General features: G+C 53.8%; 35 non-coding genes across 35 annotated transcripts; all 35 read right to left on the bottom strand.

The window, feature by feature from the left end:
• Positions 1-199: 199 nt before the first annotated feature.
• Trnah-gug (transfer RNA histidin (anticodon GUG)) lies at positions 200-271 on the bottom strand. Its single transcript has one exon. It is a non-coding gene; the product is annotated as a tRNA-His (tRNA).
• Positions 272-663: 392 nt separating this feature from the next.
• Positions 664-735, bottom strand: Trnae-cuc (transfer RNA glutamic acid (anticodon CUC)). The gene has a single exon. It is a non-coding gene; the product is annotated as a tRNA-Glu (tRNA).
• A 445-nt stretch (positions 736-1180) lies between these two features.
• Trnal-uag (transfer RNA leucine (anticodon UAG)) lies at positions 1181-1262 on the bottom strand. The gene has a single exon. It is a non-coding gene; the product is annotated as a tRNA-Leu (tRNA).
• A 453-nt stretch (positions 1263-1715) lies between these two features.
• Trnah-gug (transfer RNA histidin (anticodon GUG)) lies at positions 1716-1787 on the bottom strand. Its single transcript has one exon. It is a non-coding gene; the product is annotated as a tRNA-His (tRNA).
• A 391-nt stretch (positions 1788-2178) lies between these two features.
• Positions 2179-2250, bottom strand: Trnae-cuc (transfer RNA glutamic acid (anticodon CUC)). Its single transcript has one exon. It is a non-coding gene; the product is annotated as a tRNA-Glu (tRNA).
• A 445-nt stretch (positions 2251-2695) lies between these two features.
• On the bottom strand, positions 2696-2777 carry Trnal-uag (transfer RNA leucine (anticodon UAG)). The gene has a single exon. It is a non-coding gene; the product is annotated as a tRNA-Leu (tRNA).
• A 453-nt stretch (positions 2778-3230) lies between these two features.
• On the bottom strand, positions 3231-3302 carry Trnah-gug (transfer RNA histidin (anticodon GUG)). Its single transcript has one exon. It is a non-coding gene; the product is annotated as a tRNA-His (tRNA).
• A 392-nt stretch (positions 3303-3694) lies between these two features.
• Trnae-cuc (transfer RNA glutamic acid (anticodon CUC)) lies at positions 3695-3766 on the bottom strand. The gene has a single exon. It is a non-coding gene; the product is annotated as a tRNA-Glu (tRNA).
• A 445-nt stretch (positions 3767-4211) lies between these two features.
• Trnal-uag (transfer RNA leucine (anticodon UAG)) lies at positions 4212-4293 on the bottom strand. Its single transcript has one exon. It is a non-coding gene; the product is annotated as a tRNA-Leu (tRNA).
• A 453-nt stretch (positions 4294-4746) lies between these two features.
• On the bottom strand, positions 4747-4818 carry Trnah-gug (transfer RNA histidin (anticodon GUG)). The gene has a single exon. It is a non-coding gene; the product is annotated as a tRNA-His (tRNA).
• A 392-nt stretch (positions 4819-5210) lies between these two features.
• Positions 5211-5282, bottom strand: Trnae-cuc (transfer RNA glutamic acid (anticodon CUC)). The gene has a single exon. It is a non-coding gene; the product is annotated as a tRNA-Glu (tRNA).
• Positions 5283-5727: 445 nt separating this feature from the next.
• Trnal-uag (transfer RNA leucine (anticodon UAG)) lies at positions 5728-5809 on the bottom strand. The gene has a single exon. It is a non-coding gene; the product is annotated as a tRNA-Leu (tRNA).
• A 453-nt stretch (positions 5810-6262) lies between these two features.
• Trnah-gug (transfer RNA histidin (anticodon GUG)) lies at positions 6263-6334 on the bottom strand. Its single transcript has one exon. It is a non-coding gene; the product is annotated as a tRNA-His (tRNA).
• A 392-nt stretch (positions 6335-6726) lies between these two features.
• Positions 6727-6798, bottom strand: Trnae-cuc (transfer RNA glutamic acid (anticodon CUC)). Its single transcript has one exon. It is a non-coding gene; the product is annotated as a tRNA-Glu (tRNA).
• Positions 6799-7243: 445 nt separating this feature from the next.
• Positions 7244-7325, bottom strand: Trnal-uag (transfer RNA leucine (anticodon UAG)). Its single transcript has one exon. It is a non-coding gene; the product is annotated as a tRNA-Leu (tRNA).
• A 453-nt stretch (positions 7326-7778) lies between these two features.
• On the bottom strand, positions 7779-7850 carry Trnah-gug (transfer RNA histidin (anticodon GUG)). Its single transcript has one exon. It is a non-coding gene; the product is annotated as a tRNA-His (tRNA).
• Positions 7851-8241: 391 nt separating this feature from the next.
• On the bottom strand, positions 8242-8313 carry Trnae-cuc (transfer RNA glutamic acid (anticodon CUC)). The gene has a single exon. It is a non-coding gene; the product is annotated as a tRNA-Glu (tRNA).
• A 445-nt stretch (positions 8314-8758) lies between these two features.
• On the bottom strand, positions 8759-8840 carry Trnal-uag (transfer RNA leucine (anticodon UAG)). The gene has a single exon. It is a non-coding gene; the product is annotated as a tRNA-Leu (tRNA).
• Positions 8841-9293: 453 nt separating this feature from the next.
• Positions 9294-9365, bottom strand: Trnah-gug (transfer RNA histidin (anticodon GUG)). Its single transcript has one exon. It is a non-coding gene; the product is annotated as a tRNA-His (tRNA).
• A 392-nt stretch (positions 9366-9757) lies between these two features.
• Positions 9758-9829, bottom strand: Trnae-cuc (transfer RNA glutamic acid (anticodon CUC)). Its single transcript has one exon. It is a non-coding gene; the product is annotated as a tRNA-Glu (tRNA).
• A 445-nt stretch (positions 9830-10274) lies between these two features.
• Trnal-uag (transfer RNA leucine (anticodon UAG)) lies at positions 10275-10356 on the bottom strand. Its single transcript has one exon. It is a non-coding gene; the product is annotated as a tRNA-Leu (tRNA).
• A 453-nt stretch (positions 10357-10809) lies between these two features.
• Positions 10810-10881, bottom strand: Trnah-gug (transfer RNA histidin (anticodon GUG)). Its single transcript has one exon. It is a non-coding gene; the product is annotated as a tRNA-His (tRNA).
• A 392-nt stretch (positions 10882-11273) lies between these two features.
• Positions 11274-11345, bottom strand: Trnae-cuc (transfer RNA glutamic acid (anticodon CUC)). The gene has a single exon. It is a non-coding gene; the product is annotated as a tRNA-Glu (tRNA).
• Positions 11346-11790: 445 nt separating this feature from the next.
• On the bottom strand, positions 11791-11872 carry Trnal-uag (transfer RNA leucine (anticodon UAG)). Its single transcript has one exon. It is a non-coding gene; the product is annotated as a tRNA-Leu (tRNA).
• A 453-nt stretch (positions 11873-12325) lies between these two features.
• Positions 12326-12397, bottom strand: Trnah-gug (transfer RNA histidin (anticodon GUG)). Its single transcript has one exon. It is a non-coding gene; the product is annotated as a tRNA-His (tRNA).
• Positions 12398-12788: 391 nt separating this feature from the next.
• On the bottom strand, positions 12789-12860 carry Trnae-cuc (transfer RNA glutamic acid (anticodon CUC)). Its single transcript has one exon. It is a non-coding gene; the product is annotated as a tRNA-Glu (tRNA).
• A 445-nt stretch (positions 12861-13305) lies between these two features.
• Trnal-uag (transfer RNA leucine (anticodon UAG)) lies at positions 13306-13387 on the bottom strand. The gene has a single exon. It is a non-coding gene; the product is annotated as a tRNA-Leu (tRNA).
• Positions 13388-13840: 453 nt separating this feature from the next.
• Positions 13841-13912, bottom strand: Trnah-gug (transfer RNA histidin (anticodon GUG)). The gene has a single exon. It is a non-coding gene; the product is annotated as a tRNA-His (tRNA).
• Positions 13913-14304: 392 nt separating this feature from the next.
• Positions 14305-14376, bottom strand: Trnae-cuc (transfer RNA glutamic acid (anticodon CUC)). The gene has a single exon. It is a non-coding gene; the product is annotated as a tRNA-Glu (tRNA).
• A 445-nt stretch (positions 14377-14821) lies between these two features.
• Trnal-uag (transfer RNA leucine (anticodon UAG)) lies at positions 14822-14903 on the bottom strand. The gene has a single exon. It is a non-coding gene; the product is annotated as a tRNA-Leu (tRNA).
• A 453-nt stretch (positions 14904-15356) lies between these two features.
• Trnah-gug (transfer RNA histidin (anticodon GUG)) lies at positions 15357-15428 on the bottom strand. The gene has a single exon. It is a non-coding gene; the product is annotated as a tRNA-His (tRNA).
• Positions 15429-15820: 392 nt separating this feature from the next.
• Trnae-cuc (transfer RNA glutamic acid (anticodon CUC)) lies at positions 15821-15892 on the bottom strand. Its single transcript has one exon. It is a non-coding gene; the product is annotated as a tRNA-Glu (tRNA).
• A 445-nt stretch (positions 15893-16337) lies between these two features.
• Positions 16338-16419, bottom strand: Trnal-uag (transfer RNA leucine (anticodon UAG)). The gene has a single exon. It is a non-coding gene; the product is annotated as a tRNA-Leu (tRNA).
• A 453-nt stretch (positions 16420-16872) lies between these two features.
• Trnah-gug (transfer RNA histidin (anticodon GUG)) lies at positions 16873-16944 on the bottom strand. The gene has a single exon. It is a non-coding gene; the product is annotated as a tRNA-His (tRNA).
• Positions 16945-17336: 392 nt separating this feature from the next.
• On the bottom strand, positions 17337-17408 carry Trnae-cuc (transfer RNA glutamic acid (anticodon CUC)). Its single transcript has one exon. It is a non-coding gene; the product is annotated as a tRNA-Glu (tRNA).
• Between the last annotated feature and the right edge of the window lie 272 nt (positions 17409-17680).

Raw genomic sequence — 17680 nt, 5'->3', positions numbered from 1 at the left:
CATAGCTGTACCTGTCGGGCGGAGCTAGAATGTTCCATGTAACAGACATATGTGAGCTCAAGAAGGTTGCACTTGTGATGAAGTGGTAGTACGGACTGCGGCCTGCGGAACACGAGTGAAAAACCAAGGAAGCACTGTGATTTCGGGTACTCGTGCACTATCGTCAATGCAACGGCAGCAAGGAGAAACTTTCAAAAATTGCCGTGACCAGGATTCGAACCTGGGTTATTGCGGCCACAACGCAATGTCCTAACCACTAGACGATCACGGCCATGGCCACGGAGGCGCCCACGGAAGCAGCTGGCTGGAATGCAAGTGTCGATACACAGCAAAGCCTAAGCCTAGGCCAAGGTGTACGCCACAGCAGTGGCAGACACGGTCTCCATCACATGCATGCGAGCTAATGAACGTGCCTGCGCTGTCAGTACACTAACTACAGTGGTTAGCTGCATCCACCTCCGTGGCAATGTGTTGCAGACCTCCAAGCCTCTTGACAACAGGTACCGGTATGTGGCTGGATAACAAGTGGATAGACGCCGCATCTCTCTCGCCGTCAGGTGTTGCAACGAATCATACTTAACGTGGCTTTGTGCACGCGTCAGCGTAGCGTCAGTCGAGCAAAGTCGAGACAAGTCGCATAAGAGGAGCAACAAAAACGCGCACTTCCGGTACCGGGAATCGAACCCGGGCCTCCTGGGTGAGAGCCAGGTATCCTAGCCACTAGACCACACCGGATAACGACGGCAGCGCTCCTCCAGCGAACGCAGCAGCAACCCACGGTTAATCGACGACAAGTGTAAAAAAATCCACTCTCTCGCGTTATAGAGCGGCGTGCTCCGGACGCATTTCGTGGAGACGAACGCCAGCAATGATGAGAGCAAAAGGCGCCTACAAATCCTGTCGTTGCACCACGCACTGTTCTACGACAATTCACGAAACAGACGCTCACGCCTTGTTGTGCCGTTTTCTTTGCGGGCAATGAGTGCAGCTGTCTACGACACAGGCAACATTACACGTTTGGCACCTGTGGGTTTGGAACCCACGCCTCCAAAGAGACTGGTGCCTGATACCAGCGCCTTAGACCGCTCGGCCACGCTACCTACACAACACGCGCGTCACAAGAGCTGCGTCCTACCCCACGAGAACACACCGCATCGGCACAAAAATGAGACGTCAAAATTGGCAACGGTGGGATTCGAACCCACGCCTCCGAAGAGACTGGTGCCTAAAACCAGCGCCTTAGACCGCTCGGCCACGTTACCGTTGGAGCAGCAGCGGCAAAACGTTTCATTTGTACTACAAAGGTCACTTCGAAATGGAAGTATCTTGGCAATCGCCGTGCCATGTCCACTGGAAGCATCTCTTTAGGCCATCCACAACAAGAAAGTGCCGTGCCCGCCGTATGGTAGCGACGCCACTTGTCTGTAGCTGTCGCAGTTAAGGAGACAGCATCAAGAGACGTTTTCGTGCCGTGACCATGTTTCGAAACCTGGGCTTTCCGTAACCACTAAAGTATCATAGCTGTACCTGTCGGGCGGAGCTAGAATGTTCCATGTAACAGACATATGTGAGCTCAAGAAGGTTGCACTTGTGATGAAGTGGTAGTACGGACTGCGGCCTGCGGAACACGAGTGAAAAACCAAGGAAGCACTGTGATTTCGGGTACTCGTGCACTATCGTCAATGCAACGGCAGCAAGGAGAAACTTTCAAAAATTGCCGTGACCAGGATTCGAACCTGGGTTATTGCGGCCACAACGCAATGTCCTAACCACTAGACGATCACGGCCATGGCCACGGAGGCGCCCACGGAAGCAGCTGGCTGGAATGCAAGTGTCGATACACAGCAAAGCCTAAGCCTAGGCCAAGGTGTACGCCACAGCAGTGGCAGACACGGTCTCCATCACATGCATGCGAGCTAATGAACGTGCCTGCGCTGTCAGTACACTAACTACAGTGGTTAGCTGCATCCACCTCCGTGGCAATGTGTTGCAGACCTCCAAGCCTCTTGACAACAGGTACCGGTATGTGGCTGGATAACAAGTGGATAGACGCCCATCTCTCTCGCCGTCAGGTGTTGCAACGAATCATACTTAACGTGGCTTTGTGCACGCGTCAGCGTAGCGTCAGTCGAGCAAAGTCGAGACAAGTCGCATAAGAGGAGCAACAAAAACGCGCACTTCCGGTACCGGGAATCGAACCCGGGCCTCCTGGGTGAGAGCCAGGTATCCTAGCCACTAGACCACACCGGATAACGACGGCAGCGCTCCTCCAGCGAACGCAGCAGCAACCCACGGTTAATCGACGACAAGTGTAAAAAAATCCACTCTCTCGCGTTATAGAGCGGCGTGCTCCGGACGCATTTCGTGGAGACGAACGCCAGCAATGATGAGAGCAAAAGGCGCCTACAAATCCTGTCGTTGCACCACGCACTGTTCTACGACAATTCACGAAACAGACGCTCACGCCTTGTTGTGCCGTTTTCTTTGCGGGCAATGAGTGCAGCTGTCTACGACACAGGCAACATTACACGTTTGGCACCTGTGGGTTTGGAACCCACGCCTCCAAAGAGACTGGTGCCTGATACCAGCGCCTTAGACCGCTCGGCCACGCTACCTACACAACACGCGCGTCACAAGAGCTGCGTCCTACCCCACGAGAACACACCGCATCGGCACAAAAATGAGACGTCAAAATTGGCAACGGTGGGATTCGAACCCACGCCTCCGAAGAGACTGGTGCCTAAAACCAGCGCCTTAGACCGCTCGGCCACGTTACCGTTGGAGCAGCAGCGGCAAAACGTTTCATTTGTACTACAAAGGTCACTTCGAAATGGAAGTATCTTGGCAATCGCCGTGCCATGTCCACTGGAAGCATCTCTTTAGGCCATCCACAACAAGAAAGTGCCGTGCCCGCCGTATGGTAGCGACGCCACTTGTCTGTAGCTGTCGCAGTTAAGGAGACAGCATCAAGAGACGTTTTCGTGCCGTGACCATGTTTCGAAACCTGGGCTTTCCGTAACCACTAAAGTATCATAGCTGTACCTGTCGGGCGGAGCTAGAATGTTCCATGTAACAGACATATGTGAGCTCAAGAAGGTTGCACTTGTGATGAAGTGGTAGTACGGACTGCGGCCTGCGGAACACGAGTGAAAAACCAAGGAAGCACTGTGATTTCGGGTACTCGTGCACTATCGTCAATGCAACGGCAGCAAGGAGAAACTTTCAAAAATTGCCGTGACCAGGATTCGAACCTGGGTTATTGCGGCCACAACGCAATGTCCTAACCACTAGACGATCACGGCCATGGCCACGGAGGCGCCCAGGGAAGCAGCTGGCTGGAATGCAAGTGTCGATACACAGCAAAGCCTAAGCCTAGGCCAAGGTGTACGCCACAGCAGTGGCAGACACGGTCTCCATCACATGCATGCGAGCTAATGAACGTGCCTGCGCTGTCAGTACACTAACTACAGTGGTTAGCTGCATCCACCTCCGTGGCAATGTGTTGCAGACCTCCAAGCCTCTTGACAACAGGTACCGGTATGTGGCTGGATAACAAGTGGATAGACGCCGCATCTCTCTCGCCGTCAGGTGTTGCAACGAATCATACTTAACGTGGCTTTGTGCACGCGTCAGCGTAGCGTCAGTCGAGCAAAGTCGAGACAAGTCGCATAAGAGGAGCAACAAAAACGCGCACTTCCGGTACCGGGAATCGAACCCGGGCCTCCTGGGTGAGAGCCAGGTATCCTAGCCACTAGACCACACCGGATAACGACGGCAGCGCTCCTCCAGCGAACGCAGCAGCAACCCACGGTTAATCGACGACAAGTGTAAAAAAATCCACTCTCTCGCGTTATAGAGCGGCGTGCTCCGGACGCATTTCGTGGAGACGAACGCCAGCAATGATGAGAGCAAAAGGCGCCTACAAATCCTGTCGTTGCACCACGCACTGTTCTACGACAATTCACGAAACAGACGCTCACGCCTTGTTGTGCCGTTTTCTTTGCGGGCAATGAGTGCAGCTGTCTACGACACAGGCAACATTACACGTTTGGCACCTGTGGGTTTGGAACCCACGCCTCCAAAGAGACTGGTGCCTGATACCAGCGCCTTAGACCGCTCGGCCACGCTACCTACACAACACGCGCGTCACAAGAGCTGCGTCCTACCCCACGAGAACACACCGCATCGGCACAAAAATGAGACGTCAAAATTGGCAACGGTGGGATTCGAACCCACGCCTCCGAAGAGACTGGTGCCTAAAACCAGCGCCTTAGACCGCTCGGCCACGTTACCGTTGGAGCAGCAGCGGCAAAACGTTTCATTTGTACTACAAAGGTCACTTCGAAATGGAAGTATCTTGGCAATCGCCGTGCCATGTCCACTGGAAGCATCTCTTTAGGCCATCCACAACAAGAAAGTGCCGTGCCCGCCGTATGGTAGCGACGCCACTTGTCTGTAGCTGTCGCAGTTAAGGAGACAGCATCAAGAGACGTTTTCGTGCCGTGACCATGTTTCGAAACCTGGGCTTTCCGTAACCACTAAAGTATCATAGCTGTACCTGTCGGGCGGAGCTAGAATGTTCCATGTAACAGACATATGTGAGCTCAAGAAGGTTGCACTTGTGATGAAGTGGTAGTACGGACTGCGGCCTGCGGAACACGAGTGAAAAACCAAGGAAGCACTGTGATTTCGGGTACTCGTGCACTATCGTCAATGCAACGGCAGCAAGGAGAAACTTTCAAAAATTGCCGTGACCAGGATTCGAACCTGGGTTATTGCGGCCACAACGCAATGTCCTAACCACTAGACGATCACGGCCATGGCCACGGAGGCGCCCACGGAAGCAGCTGGCTGGAATGCAAGTGTCGATACACAGCAAAGCCTAAGCCTAGGCCAAGGTGTACGCCACAGCAGTGGCAGACACGGTCTCCATCACATGCATGCGAGCTAATGAACGTGCCTGCGCTGTCAGTACACTAACTACAGTGGTTAGCTGCATCCACCTCCGTGGCAATGTGTTGCAGACCTCCAAGCCTCTTGACAACAGGTACCGGTATGTGGCTGGATAACAAGTGGATAGACGCCGCATCTCTCTCGCCGTCAGGTGTTGCAACGAATCATACTTAACGTGGCTTTGTGCACGCGTCAGCGTAGCGTCAGTCGAGCAAAGTCGAGACAAGTCGCATAAGAGGAGCAACAAAAACGCGCACTTCCGGTACCGGGAATCGAACCCGGGCCTCCTGGGTGAGAGCCAGGTATCCTAGCCACTAGACCACACCGGATAACGACGGCAGCGCTCCTCCAGCGAACGCAGCAGCAACCCACGGTTAATCGACGACAAGTGTAAAAAAATCCACTCTCTCGCGTTATAGAGCGGCGTGCTCCGGACGCATTTCGTGGAGACGAACGCCAGCAATGATGAGAGCAAAAGGCGCCTACAAATCCTGTCGTTGCACCACGCACTGTTCTACGACAATTCACGAAACAGACGCTCACGCCTTGTTGTGCCGTTTTCTTTGCGGGCAATGAGTGCAGCTGTCTACGACACAGGCAACATTACACGTTTGGCACCTGTGGGTTTGGAACCCACGCCTCCAAAGAGACTGGTGCCTGATACCAGCGCCTTAGACCGCTCGGCCACGCTACCTACACAACACGCGCGTCACAAGAGCTGCGTCCTACCCCACGAGAACACACCGCATCGGCACAAAAATGAGACGTCAAAATTGGCAACGGTGGGATTCGAACCCACGCCTCCGAAGAGACTGGTGCCTAAAACCAGCGCCTTAGACCGCTCGGCCACGTTACCGTTGGAGCAGCAGCGGCAAAACGTTTCATTTGTACTACAAAGGTCACTTCGAAATGGAAGTATCTTGGCAATCGCCGTGCCATGTCCACTGGAAGCATCTCTTTAGGCCATCCACAACAAGAAAGTGCCGTGCCCGCCGTATGGTAGCGACGCCACTTGTCTGTAGCTGTCGCAGTTAAGGAGACAGCATCAAGAGACGTTTTCGTGCCGTGACCATGTTTCGAAACCTGGGCTTTCCGTAACCACTAAAGTATCATAGCTGTACCTGTCGGGCGGAGCTAGAATGTTCCATGTAACAGACATATGTGAGCTCAAGAAGGTTGCACTTGTGATGAAGTGGTAGTACGGACTGCGGCCTGCGGAACACGAGTGAAAAACCAAGGAAGCACTGTGATTTCGGGTACTCGTGCACTATCGTCAATGCAACGGCAGCAAGGAGAAACTTTCAAAAATTGCCGTGACCAGGATTCGAACCTGGGTTATTGCGGCCACAACGCAATGTCCTAACCACTAGACGATCACGGCCATGGCCACGGAGGCGCCCACGGAAGCAGCTGGCTGGAATGCAAGTGTCGATACACAGCAAAGCCTAAGCCTAGGCCAAGGTGTACGCCACAGCAGTGGCAGACACGGTCTCCATCACATGCATGCGAGCTAATGAACGTGCCTGCGCTGTCAGTACACTAACTACAGTGGTTAGCTGCATCCACCTCCGTGGCAATGTGTTGCAGACCTCCAAGCCTCTTGACAACAGGTACCGGTATGTGGCTGGATAACAAGTGGATAGACGCCGCATCTCTCTCGCCGTCAGGTGTTGCAACGAATCATACTTAACGTGGCTTTGTGCACGCGTCAGCGTAGCGTCAGTCGAGCAAAGTCGAGACAAGTCGCATAAGAGGAGCAACAAAAACGCGCACTTCCGGTACCGGGAATCGAACCCGGGCCTCCTGGGTGAGAGCCAGGTATCCTAGCCACTAGACCACACCGGATAACGACGGCAGCGCTCCTCCAGCGAACGCAGCAGCAACCCACGGTTAATCGACGACAAGTGTAAAAAAATCCACTCTCTCGCGTTATAGAGCGGCGTGCTCCGGACGCATTTCGTGGAGACGAACGCCAGCAATGATGAGAGCAAAAGGCGCCTACAAATCCTGTCGTTGCACCACGCACTGTTCTACGACAATTCACGAAACAGACGCTCACGCCTTGTTGTGCCGTTTTCTTTGCGGGCAATGAGTGCAGCTGTCTACGACACAGGCAACATTACACGTTTGGCACCTGTGGGTTTGGAACCCACGCCTCCAAAGAGACTGGTGCCTGATACCAGCGCCTTAGACCGCTCGGCCACGCTACCTACACAACACGCGCGTCACAAGAGCTGCGTCCTACCCCACGAGAACACACCGCATCGGCACAAAAATGAGACGTCAAAATTGGCAACGGTGGGATTCGAACCCACGCCTCCGAAGAGACTGGTGCCTAAAACCAGCGCCTTAGACCGCTCGGCCACGTTACCGTTGGAGCAGCAGCGGCAAAACGTTTCATTTGTACTACAAAGGTCACTTCGAAATGGAAGTATCTTGGCAATCGCCGTGCCATGTCCACTGGAAGCATCTCTTTAGGCCATCCACAACAAGAAAGTGCCGTGCCCGCCGTATGGTAGCGACGCCACTTGTCTGTAGCTGTCGCAGTTAAGGAGACAGCATCAAGAGACGTTTTCGTGCCGTGACCATGTTTCGAAACCTGGGCTTTCCGTAACCACTAAAGTATCATAGCTGTACCTGTCGGGCGGAGCTAGAATGTTCCATGTAACAGACATATGTGAGCTCAAGAAGGTTGCACTTGTGATGAAGTGGTAGTACGGACTGCGGCCTGCGGAACACGAGTGAAAAACCAAGGAAGCACTGTGATTTCGGGTACTCGTGCACTATCGTCAATGCAACGGCAGCAAGGAGAAACTTTCAAAAATTGCCGTGACCAGGATTCGAACCTGGGTTATTGCGGCCACAACGCAATGTCCTAACCACTAGACGATCACGGCCATGGCCACGGAGGCGCCCACGGAAGCAGCTGGCTGGAATGCAAGTGTCGATACACAGCAAAGCCTAAGCCTAGGCCAAGGTGTACGCCACAGCAGTGGCAGACACGGTCTCCATCACATGCATGCGAGCTAATGAACGTGCCTGCGCTGTCAGTACACTAACTACAGTGGTTAGCTGCATCCACCTCCGTGGCAATGTGTTGCAGACCTCCAAGCCTCTTGACAACAGGTACCGGTATGTGGCTGGATAACAAGTGGATAGACGCCCATCTCTCTCGCCGTCAGGTGTTGCAACGAATCATACTTAACGTGGCTTTGTGCACGCGTCAGCGTAGCGTCAGTCGAGCAAAGTCGAGACAAGTCGCATAAGAGGAGCAACAAAAACGCGCACTTCCGGTACCGGGAATCGAACCCGGGCCTCCTGGGTGAGAGCCAGGTATCCTAGCCACTAGACCACACCGGATAACGACGGCAGCGCTCCTCCAGCGAACGCAGCAGCAACCCACGGTTAATCGACGACAAGTGTAAAAAAATCCACTCTCTCGCGTTATAGAGCGGCGTGCTCCGGACGCATTTCGTGGAGACGAACGCCAGCAATGATGAGAGCAAAAGGCGCCTACAAATCCTGTCGTTGCACCACGCACTGTTCTACGACAATTCACGAAACAGACGCTCACGCCTTGTTGTGCCGTTTTCTTTGCGGGCAATGAGTGCAGCTGTCTACGACACAGGCAACATTACACGTTTGGCACCTGTGGGTTTGGAACCCACGCCTCCAAAGAGACTGGTGCCTGATACCAGCGCCTTAGACCGCTCGGCCACGCTACCTACACAACACGCGCGTCACAAGAGCTGCGTCCTACCCCACGAGAACACACCGCATCGGCACAAAAATGAGACGTCAAAATTGGCAACGGTGGGATTCGAACCCACGCCTCCGAAAAGACTGGTGCCTAAAACCAGCGCCTTAGACCGCTCGGCCACGTTACCGTTGGAGCAGCAGCGGCGAAACGTTTCATTTGTACTACAAAGGTCACTTCGAAATGGAAGTATCTTGGCAATCGCCGTGCCATGTCCACTGGAAGCATCTCTTTAGGCCATCCACAACAAGAAAGTGCCGTGCCCGCCGTATGGTAGCGACGCCACTTGTCTGTAGCTGTCGCAGTTAAGGAGACAGCATCAAGAGACGTTTTCGTGCCGTGACCATGTTTCGAAACCTGGGCTTTCCGTAACCACTAAAGTATCATAGCTGTACCTGTCGGGCGGAGCTAGAATGTTCCATGTAACAGACATATGTGAGCTCAAGAAGGTTGCACTTGTGATGAAGTGGTAGTACGGACTGCGGCCTGCGGAACACGAGTGAAAAACCAAGGAAGCACTGTGATTTCGGGTACTCGTGCACTATCGTCAATGCAACGGCAGCAAGGAGAAACTTTCAAAAATTGCCGTGACCAGGATTCGAACCTGGGTTATTGCGGCCACAACGCAATGTCCTAACCACTAGACGATCACGGCCATGGCCACGGAGGCGCCCACGGAAGCAGCTGGCTGGAATGCAAGTGTCGATACACAGCAAAGCCTAAGCCTAGGCCAAGGTGTACGCCACAGCAGTGGCAGACACGGTCTCCATCACATGCATGCGAGCTAATGAACGTGCCTGCGCTGTCAGTACACTAACTACAGTGGTTAGCTGCATCCACCTCCGTGGCAATGTGTTGCAGACCTCCAAGCCTCTTGACAACAGGTACCGGTATGTGGCTGGATAACAAGTGGATAGACGCCGCATCTCTCTCGCCGTCAGGTGTTGCAACGAATCATACTTAACGTGGCTTTGTGCACGCGTCAGCGTAGCGTCAGTCGAGCAAAGTCGAGACAAGTCGCATAAGAGGAGCAACAAAAACGCGCACTTCCGGTACCGGGAATCGAACCCGGGCCTCCTGGGTGAGAGCCAGGTATCCTAGCCACTAGACCACACCGGATAACGACGGCAGCGCTCCTCCAGCGAACGCAGCAGCAACCCACGGTTAATCGACGACAAGTGTAAAAAAATCCACTCTCTCGCGTTATAGAGCGGCGTGCTCCGGACGCATTTCGTGGAGACGAACGCCAGCAATGATGAGAGCAAAAGGCGCCTACAAATCCTGTCGTTGCACCACGCACTGTTCTACGACAATTCACGAAACAGACGCTCACGCCTTGTTGTGCCGTTTTCTTTGCGGGCAATGAGTGCAGCTGTCTACGACACAGGCAACATTACACGTTTGGCACCTGTGGGTTTGGAACCCACGCCTCCAAAGAGACTGGTGCCTGATACCAGCGCCTTAGACCGCTCGGCCACGCTACCTACACAACACGCGCGTCACAAGAGCTGCGTCCTACCCCACGAGAACACACCGCATCGGCACAAAAATGAGACGTCAAAATTGGCAACGGTGGGATTCGAACCCACGCCTCCGAAGAGACTGGTGCCTAAAACCAGCGCCTTAGACCGCTCGGCCACGTTACCGTTGGAGCAGCAGCGGCAAAACGTTTCATTTGTACTACAAAGGTCACTTCGAAATGGAAGTATCTTGGCAATCGCCGTGCCATGTCCACTGGAAGCATCTCTTTAGGCCATCCACAACAAGAAAGTGCCGTGCCCGCCGTATGGTAGCGACGCCACTTGTCTGTAGCTGTCGCAGTTAAGGAGACAGCATCAAGAGACGTTTTCGTGCCGTGACCATGTTTCGAAACCTGGGCTTTCCGTAACCACTAAAGTATCATAGCTGTACCTGTCGGGCGGAGCTAGAATGTTCCATGTAACAGACATATGTGAGCTCAAGAAGGTTGCACTTGTGATGAAGTGGTAGTACGGACTGCGGCCTGCGGAACACGAGTGAAAAACCAAGGAAGCACTGTGATTTCGGGTACTCGTGCACTATCGTCAATGCAACGGCAGCAAGGAGAAACTTTCAAAAATTGCCGTGACCAGGATTCGAACCTGGGTTATTGCGGCCACAACGCAATGTCCTAACCACTAGACGATCACGGCCATGGCCACGGAGGCGCCCACGGAAGCAGCTGGCTGGAATGCAAGTGTCGATACACAGCAAAGCCTAAGCCTAGGCCAAGGTGTACGCCACAGCAGTGGCAGACACGGTCTCCATCACATGCATGCGAGCTAATGAACGTGCCTGCGCTGTCAGTACACTAACTACAGTGGTTAGCTGCATCCACCTCCGTGGCAATGTGTTGCAGACCTCCAAGCCTCTTGACAACAGGTACCGGTATGTGGCTGGATAACAAGTGGATAGACGCCGCATCTCTCTCGCCGTCAGGTGTTGCAACGAATCATACTTAACGTGGCTTTGTGCACGCGTCAGCGTAGCGTCAGTCGAGCAAAGTCGAGACAAGTCGCATAAGAGGAGCAACAAAAACGCGCACTTCCGGTACCGGGAATCGAACCCGGGCCTCCTGGGTGAGAGCCAGGTATCCTAGCCACTAGACCACACCGGATAACGACGGCAGCGCTCCTCCAGCGAACGCAGCAGCAACCCACGGTTAATCGACGACAAGTGTAAAAAAATCCACTCTCTCGCGTTATAGAGCGGCGTGCTCCGGACGCATTTCGTGGAGACGAACGCCAGCAATGATGAGAGCAAAAGGCGCCTACAAATCCTGTCGTTGCACCACGCACTGTTCTACGACAATTCACGAAACAGACGCTCACGCCTTGTTGTGCCGTTTTCTTTGCGGGCAATGAGTGCAGCTGTCTACGACACAGGCAACATTACACGTTTGGCACCTGTGGGTTTGGAACCCACGCCTCCAAAGAGACTGGTGCCTGATACCAGCGCCTTAGACCGCTCGGCCACGCTACCTACACAACACGCGCGTCACAAGAGCTGCGTCCTACCCCACGAGAACACACCGCATCGGCACAAAAATGAGACGTCAAAATTGGCAACGGTGGGATTCGAACCCACGCCTCCGAAGAGACTGGTGCCTAAAACCAGCGCCTTAGACCGCTCGGCCACGTTACCGTTGGAGCAGCAGCGGCAAAACGTTTCATTTGTACTACAAAGGTCACTTCGAAATGGAAGTATCTTGGCAATCGCCGTGCCATGTCCACTGGAAGCATCTCTTTAGGCCATCCACAACAAGAAAGTGCCGTGCCCGCCGTATGGTAGCGACGCCACTTGTCTGTAGCTGTCGCAGTTAAGGAGACAGCATCAAGAGACGTTTTCGTGCCGTGACCATGTTTCGAAACCTGGGCTTTCCGTAACCACTAAAGTATCATAGCTGTACCTGTCGGGCGGAGCTAGAATGTTCCATGTAACAGACATATGTGAGCTCAAGAAGGTTGCACTTGTGATGAAGTGGTAGTACGGACTGCGGCCTGCGGAACACGAGTGAAAAACCAAGGAAGCACTGTGATTTCGGGTACTCGTGCACTATCGTCAATGCAACGGCAGCAAGGAGAAACTTTCAAAAATTGCCGTGACCAGGATTCGAACCTGGGTTATTGCGGCCACAACGCAATGTCCTAACCACTAGACGATCACGGCCATGGCCACGGAGGCGCCCACGGAAGCAGCTGGCTGGAATGCAAGTGTCGATACACAGCAAAGCCTAAGCCTAGGCCAAGGTGTACGCCACAGCAGTGGCAGACACGGTCTCCATCACATGCATGCGAGCTAATGAACGTGCCTGCGCTGTCAGTACACTAACTACAGTGGTTAGCTGCATCCACCTCCGTGGCAATGTGTTGCAGACCTCCAAGCCTCTTGACAACAGGTACCGGTATGTGGCTGGATAACAAGTGGATAGACGCCCATCTCTCTCGCCGTCAGGTGTTGCAACGAATCATACTTAACGTGGCTTTGTGCACGCGTCAGCGTAGCGTCAGTCGAGCAAAGTCGAGACAAGTCGCATAAGAGGAGCAACAAAAACGCGCACTTCCGGTACCGGGAATCGAACCCGGGCCTCCTGGGTGAGAGCCAGGTATCCTAGCCACTAGACCACACCGGATAACGACGGCAGCGCTCCTCCAGCGAACGCAGCAGCAACCCACGGTTAATCGACGACAAGTGTAAAAAAATCCACTCTCTCGCGTTATAGAGCGGCGTGCTCCGGACGCATTTCGTGGAGACGAACGCCAGCAATGATGAGAGCAAAAGGCGCCTACAAATCCTGTCGTTGCACCACGCACTGTTCTACGACAATTCACGAAACAGACGCTCACGCCTTGTTGTGCCGTTTTCTTTGCGGGCAATGAGTGCAGCTGTCTACGACACAGGCAACATTACACGTTTGGCACCTGTGGGTTTGGAACCCACGCCTCCAAAGAGACTGGTGCCTGATACCAGCGCCTTAGACCGCTCGGCCACGCTACCTACACAACACGCGCGTCACAAGAGCTGCGTCCTACCCCACGAGAACACACCGCATCGGCACAAAAATGAGACGTCAAAATTGGCAACGGTGGGATTCGAACCCACGCCTCCGAAGAGACTGGTGCCTAAAACCAGCGCCTTAGACCGCTCGGCCACGTTACCGTTGGAGCAGCAGCGGCAAAACGTTTCATTTGTACTACAAAGGTCACTTCGAAATGGAAGTATCTTGGCAATCGCCGTGCCATGTCCACTGGAAGCATCTCTTTAGGCCATCCACAACAAGAAAGTGCCGTGCCCGCCGTATGGTAGCGACGCCACTTGTCTGTAGCTGTCGCAGTTAAGGAGACAGCATCAAGAGACGTTTTCGTGCCGTGACCATGTTTCGAAACCTGGGCTTTCCGTAACCACTAAAGTATCATAGCTGTACCTGTCGGGCGGAGCTAGAATGTTCCATGTAACAGACATATGTGAGCTCAAGAAGGTTGCACTTGTGATGAAGTGGTAGTACGGACTGCGGCCTGCGGAACACGAGTGAAAAACCAAGGAAGCACTGTGATTTCGGGTACTCGTGCACTATCGTCAATGCAACGGCAGCAAGGAGAAACTTTCAAAAATTGCCGTGACCAGGATTCGAACCTGGGTTATTGCGGCCACAACGCAATGTCCTAACCACTAGACGATCACGGCCATGGCCACGGAGGCGCCCACGGAAGCAGCTGGCTGGAATGCAAGTGTCGATACACAGCAAAGCCTAAGCCTAGGCCAAGGTGTACGCCACAGCAGTGGCAGACACGGTCTCCATCACATGCATGCGAGCTAATGAACGTGCCTGCGCTGTCAGTACACTAACTACAGTGGTTAGCTGCATCCACCTCCGTGGCAATGTGTTGCAGACCTCCAAGCCTCTTGACAACAGGTACCGGTATGTGGCTGGATAACAAGTGGATAGACGCCGCATCTCTCTCGCCGTCAGGTGTTGCAACGAATCATACTTAACGTGGCTTTGTGCACGCGTCAGCGTAGCGTCAGTCGAGCAAAGTCGAGACAAGTCGCATAAGAGGAGCAACAAAAACGCGCACTTCCGGTACCGGGAATCGAACCCGGGCCTCCTGGGTGAGAGCCAGGTATCCTAGCCACTAGACCACACCGGATAACGACGGCAGCGCTCCTCCAGCGAACGCAGCAGCAACCCACGGTTAATCGACGACAAGTGTAAAAAAATCCACTCTCTCGCGTTATAGAGCGGCGTGCTCCGGACGCATTTCGTGGAGACGAACGCCAGCAATGATGAGAGCAAAAGGCGCCTACAAATCCTGTCGTTGCACCACGCACTGTTCTACGACAATTCACGAAACAGACGCTCACGCCTTGTTGTGCCGTTTTCTTTGCGGGCAATGAGTGCAGCTGTCTACGACACAGGCAACATTACACGTTTGGCACCTGTGGGTTTGGAACCCACGCCTCCAAAGAGACTGGTGCCTGATACCAGCGCCTTAGACCGCTCGGCCACGCTACCTACACAACACGCGCGTCACAAGAGCTGCGTCCTACCCCACGAGAACACACCGCATCGGCACAAAAATGAGACGTCAAAATTGGCAACGGTGGGATTCGAACCCACGCCTCCGAAGAGACTGGTGCCTAAAACCAGCGCCTTAGACCGCTCGGCCACGTTACCGTTGGAGCAGCAGCGGCAAAACGTTTCATTTGTACTACAAAGGTCACTTCGAAATGGAAGTATCTTGGCAATCGCCGTGCCATGTCCACTGGAAGCATCTCTTTAGGCCATCCACAACAAGAAAGTGCCGTGCCCGCCGTATGGTAGCGACGCCACTTGTCTGTAGCTGTCGCAGTTAAGGAGACAGCATCAAGAGACGTTTTCGTGCCGTGACCATGTTTCGAAACCTGGGCTTTCCGTAACCACTAAAGTATCATAGCTGTACCTGTCGGGCGGAGCTAGAATGTTCCATGTAACAGACATATGTGAGCTCAAGAAGGTTGCACTTGTGATGAAGTGGTAGTACGGACTGCGGCCTGCGGAACACGAGTGAAAAACCAAGGAAGCACTGTGATTTCGGGTACTCGTGCACTATCGTCAATGCAACGGCAGCAAGGAGAAACTTTCAAAAATTGCCGTGACCAGGATTCGAACCTGGGTTATTGCGGCCACAACGCAATGTCCTAACCACTAGACGATCACGGCCATGGCCACGGAGGCGCCCACGGAAGCAGCTGGCTGGAATGCAAGTGTCGATACACAGCAAAGCCTAAGCCTAGGCCAAGGTGTACGCCACAGCAGTGGCAGACACGGTCTCCATCACATGCATGCGAGCTAATGAACGTGCCTGCGCTGTCAGTACACTAACTACAGTGGTTAGCTGCATCCACCTCCGTGGCAATGTGTTGCAGACCTCCAAGCCTCTTGACAACAGGTACCGGTATGTGGCTGGATAACAAGTGGATAGACGCCGCATCTCTCTCGCCGTCAGGTGTTGCAACGAATCATACTTAACGTGGCTTTGTGCACGCGTCAGCGTAGCGTCAGTCGAGCAAAGTCGAGACAAGTCGCATAAGAGGAGCAACAAAAACGCGCACTTCCGGTACCGGGAATCGAACCCGGGCCTCCTGGGTGAGAGCCAGGTATCCTAGCCACTAGACCACACCGGATAACGACGGCAGCGTTCCTCCAGCGAACGCAGCAGCAACCCACGGTTAATCGACGACAAGTGTAAAAAAATCCACTCTCTCGCGTTATAGAGCGGCGTGCTCCGGACGCATTTCGTGGAGACGAACGCCAGCAATGATGAGAGCAAAAGGCGCCTACAAATCCTGTCGTTGCACCACGCACTGTTCTACGACAATTCACGAAACAGACGCTCACGCCTTGTTGTGCCGTTTTCTTTGCGGGCAATGAGTGCAGCTGTCTACGACACAGGCAACATTACACGTTTGGCACCTGTGGGTTTGGAACCCACGCCTCCAAAGAGACTGGTGCCTGATACCAGCGCCTTAGACCGCTCGGCCACGCTACCTACACAACACGCGCGTCACAAGAGCTGCGTCCTACCCCACGAGAACACACCGCATCGGCACAAAAATGAGACGTCAAAATTGGCAACGGTGGGATTCGAACCCACGCCTCCGAAGAGACTGGTGCCTAAAACCAGCGCCTTAGACCGCTCGGCCACGTTACCGTTGGAGCAGCAGCGGCAAAACGTTTCATTTGTACTACAAAGGTCACTTCGAAATGGAAGTATCTTGGCAATCGCCGTGCCATGTCCACTGGAAGCATCTCTTTAGGCCATCCACAACAAGAAAGTGCCGTGCCCGCCGTATGGTAGCGACGCCACTTGTCTGTAGCTGTCGCAGTTAAGGAGACAGCATCAAGAGACGTTTTCGTGCCGTGACCATGTTTCGAAACCTGGGCTTTCCGTAACCACTAAAGTATCATAGCTGTACCTGTCGGGCGGAGCTAGAATGTTCCATGTAACAGACATATGTGAGCTCAAGAAGGTTGCACTTGTGATGAAGTGGTAGTACGGACTGCGGCCTGCGGAACACGAGTGAAAAACCAAGGAAGCACTGTGATTTCGGGTACTCGTGCACTATCGTCAATGCAACGGCAGCAAGGAGAAACTTTCAAAAATTGCCGTGACCAGGATTCGAACCTGGGTTATTGCGGCCACAACGCAATGTCCTAACCACTAGACGATCACGGCCATGGCCACGGAGGCGCCCACGGAAGCAGCTGGCTGGAATGCAAGTGTCGATACACAGCAAAGCCTAAGCCTAGGCCAAGGTGTACGCCACAGCAGTGGCAGACACGGTCTCCATCACATGCATGCGAGCTAATGAACGTGCCTGCGCTGTCAGTACACTAACTACAGTGGTTAGCTGCATCCACCTCCGTGGCAATGTGTTGCAGACCTCCAAGCCTCTTGACAACAGGTACCGGTATGTGGCTGGATAACAAGTGGATAGACGCCGCATCTCTCTCGCCGTCAGGTGTTGCAACGAATCATACTTAACGTGGCTTTGTGCACGCGTCAGCGTAGCGTCAGTCGAGCAAAGTCGAGACAAGTCGCATAAGAGGAGCAACAAAAACGCGCACTTCCGGTACCGGGAATCGAACCCGGGCCTCCTGGGTGAGAGCCAGGTATCCTAGCCACTAGACCACACCGGATAACGACGGCAGCGCTCCTCCAGCGAACGCAGCAGCAACCCACGGTTAATCGACGACAAGTGTAAAAAAATCCACTCTCTCGCGTTATAGAGCGGCGTGCTCCGGACGCATTTCGTGGAGACGAACGCCAGCAATGATGAGAGCAAAAGGCGCCTACAAATCCTGTCGTTGCACCACGCACTGTTCTACGACAATTCACGAAACAGACGCTCACGCCTTGTTGTGCCGTTTTCTTTGCGGGCAATGAGTGCAGCTGTCTACGACACAGGCAA

Source organism: Schistocerca gregaria, unplaced genomic scaffold, assembly GCF_023897955.1.
Source record: "Schistocerca gregaria isolate iqSchGreg1 unplaced genomic scaffold, iqSchGreg1.2 ptg000169l, whole genome shotgun sequence".
Taxonomy (NCBI): Eukaryota; Metazoa; Arthropoda; class Insecta; order Orthoptera; family Acrididae; genus Schistocerca; species Schistocerca gregaria.
Note: the sequence above shows the minus strand (reverse complement) of the source record. Positions and strands in the feature narration are given on the sequence as shown.